The sequence below is a fragment of the Gigantopelta aegis genome, chromosome 10 (genome assembly GCF_016097555.1).
Source record: "Gigantopelta aegis isolate Gae_Host chromosome 10, Gae_host_genome, whole genome shotgun sequence".
In the NCBI taxonomy this organism is placed as follows: domain Eukaryota; kingdom Metazoa; phylum Mollusca; class Gastropoda; order Neomphalida; family Peltospiridae; genus Gigantopelta; species Gigantopelta aegis.
Window position 1 is genome coordinate 83,760,155 of NC_054708.1, and position 2,850 is coordinate 83,763,004.

A 2,850-nucleotide genomic window follows, 5' to 3' on the forward strand; every position below is an offset into this window, starting at 1 on the left:
ATCGTGGCGCAAACGGCAGTTACCCATCCTTAAAGACAGTACGTTCTATTTATGCATGCTGAGAGTCAATGAGACGGTACGATATCGGTTATGGTTGACTTCAGTATTGGAAGTTATGTGTGGCCTCTTTGATAAACATAGACATATGTTCCAGAGAAGAATGCGTAATTTACTACTTGTATTTATGAATGTTCTAATAACCATCTGCATATACACGTACTACATCTTAGCTATATAAACCGAAAAGTGGCTCCTACTAGTGTACTGTTCACGCAGTACATATACTAAAATTGGAACGATACAGAGAAGATTAGCATGGCCCCTGCGCAAGGATGACACGCAAATTCGTGAAGCGTTCCATATTTTTTTTCACTAACACATGAATACAAATACAAATATGCGCGCAAGCATTTACATGACATAATCAACAGAGAAAACAAGCAAACAAGTGAGTAAAAAATCAATAACAACAGCAAATTGTAATGAGAGTTGTTACTTCTTTTTAAACTAGACATCTTTAGTTCTTATATTTTGTTTAGAGTAGCCCCCGTAGAGGCAATTAAAAATTGTGCTAGCCGCCCAGTTAAGGGCGTCTGCACGGGGTATTGGGAATAGTTTTCAACTAGCAATAACCACGCCTCGGATACACCTCACTGGCTATGGTATTGCCACTGCGCAAAGCTGAAAAAAATACACTTTGTCAGTTGGGTTATACGAAAAGACCGTTCTTACATTATACTTTATTTTTGTCTTCTACATAATTCATCACATTGTGCTACATTTGTAACACACAAAACGCTCATTTTAAATATAATCTGAGACGTGCTTCGTTTTGTGCTCCTCGCCGGAACACGATCCGCAGCGTACCAGTGGGAAAGTACAGACAATTTTAGTAATTATCATAATGCGATTCGTTCCTTCATACTGTCGTTTCCAAGACGCTCGTTATGTTGTGACGTCATCGTGGCGCAAACGGCAGTTACCCATCCTTAAAGACAGTACGTTCTATTTATGCATGCTGAGAGTCAATGAGACGGTACGATATCGGTTATGGTTGACTTCAGTATTGGAAGTTATGTGTGGCCTCTTTGATAAACATAGACATATGTTCCAGAGAAGAATGCGTAATTTACTACTTGTATTTATGAATGTTCTAATAACCATCTGCATATACACGTACTACATCTTAGCTATATAAACCGAAAAGTGGCTCCTACTAGTGTACTGTTCACGCAGTACATATACTAAAATTGGAACGATACAGAGAAGATTAGCATGGCCCCTGCGCAAGGATGACACGCAAATTCGTGAAGCGTTCCATATTTTTTTTCACTAACACATGAATACAAATACAAATATGCGCGCAAGCATTTACATGACATAATCAACAGAGAAAACAAGCAAACAAGTGAGTAAAAAATCAATAACAACAGCAAATTGTAATGAGAGTTGTTACTTCTTTTTAAACTAGACATCTTTAGTTCTTATATTTTGTTTAGAGTAGCCCCCGTAGAGGCAATTAAAAATTGTGCTAGCCGCCCAGTTAAGGGCGTCTGCACGGGGTATTGGGAATAGTTTTCAACTAGCAATAACCACGCCTCGGATACACCTCACTGGCTATGGTATTGCCACTGCGCAAAGCTGAAAAAAATACACTTTGTCAGTTGGGTTATACGAAAAGACCGTTCTTACATTATACTTTATTTTTGTCTTCTACATAATTCATCACATTGTGCTACATTTGTAACACACAAAACGCTCATTTTAAATATAATCTGAGACGTGCTTCGTTTTGTGCTCCTCGCCGGAACACGATCCGCAGCGTACCAGTGGGAAAGTACAGACAATTTTAGTAATTATCATAATGCGATTGAAAGCAATTTTTTTGATTGGTTAGTTCTTTTTGTCCTTTTTTTTTTCCACTACTGATTGGTTTATTGTTTCTCTCGAATCTTGTTCTATTTTTGAAATGTTTTTATTCTCGATGATTAGAAATCCACTTTTTTTTTTATTATTTTTTTTTTTAGCCAAAAGGCCGAGAATTTTTTTTTTTTTTTTTTTTTTTACGTTTCAAATATTTATTCTAAATTTTTTCATGTGCAAAAAAACGAAACAACAGGGACTTCTGGCAGCCCTACGCCTCACAGGTACGTCGGAACGAACCGGAAATATATATATATATATATATATATATAAAAAATGTTTTAATAACTGTTTATTTTTTCTTGACCATTCCCTTGTTGACAAATATCAACCCATGCAAAGGGAGAAGACATGGGTTGTTACAGTAATTTTATATATAATTTATACACACACAATGTAGTTAATACTTTATAGGCAGACTTAATTAAAATAATATATTCATAAGGACCTGGATTTTAACAAGTATCTAGAGTAAATGAAAGTATATAATGATATATGAGAGAGAGAGAGAGAGAGAGAGAGAGAGAGAGAGAGAGAGAGAGAGAGAGAGAGAGAGAGAGAGAGAGAGAAATTGTTTATCATTATTTATAACAACATTTCAGTGGTCTAAAAAGAAGTAGGATATACAATAGGCATACAGATATGAAGGTGTTTTACTTTACATCAATTTTACGTGACCTGTTGGGGCTGATGAAAACGAATGAACAAAAGTAATTTTAAGATTATATATCAAATAGAGAATGGTACATTGCCCACTTGGTAACGAATTTATTAAAGCAGTTTTTACTGTAGTGAATATGTTTCTCAATCAGGTATCTTTGTTTAACTTCGTTTTGGAAATGAGTAATGTGTAACTGTACATTTTGCACTTCGCATTTATATATAAAATACTTAGCTAACAATAATAATAAATCAAAAATATTATCT

The 2,850-nt window shown here is 35.2% G+C and overlaps 4 non-coding genes across 4 annotated transcripts; 2 read left to right on the forward strand and 2 right to left on the reverse strand.

Annotated features, from left to right (window-relative positions):
- The first annotated feature begins 261 nt into the window (after window positions 1-261).
- LOC121384840 lies at window positions 262-367 on the forward strand. The gene has a single exon (XR_005959457.1). It is a non-coding gene; the product is annotated as a U6 spliceosomal RNA (small nuclear RNA).
- A 177-nt stretch (window positions 368-544) lies between these two features.
- Window positions 545-683, reverse strand: LOC121384849. The gene has a single exon (XR_005959466.1). It is a non-coding gene; the product is annotated as a U4 spliceosomal RNA (small nuclear RNA).
- A 538-nt stretch (window positions 684-1,221) lies between these two features.
- Window positions 1,222-1,327, forward strand: LOC121384841. The gene has a single exon (XR_005959458.1). It is a non-coding gene; the product is annotated as a U6 spliceosomal RNA (small nuclear RNA).
- A 177-nt stretch (window positions 1,328-1,504) lies between these two features.
- On the reverse strand, window positions 1,505-1,643 carry LOC121384860. Its single transcript, XR_005959477.1, has one exon. It is a non-coding gene; the product is annotated as a U4 spliceosomal RNA (small nuclear RNA).
- Window positions 1,644-2,850: the final 1,207 nt, after the last annotated feature.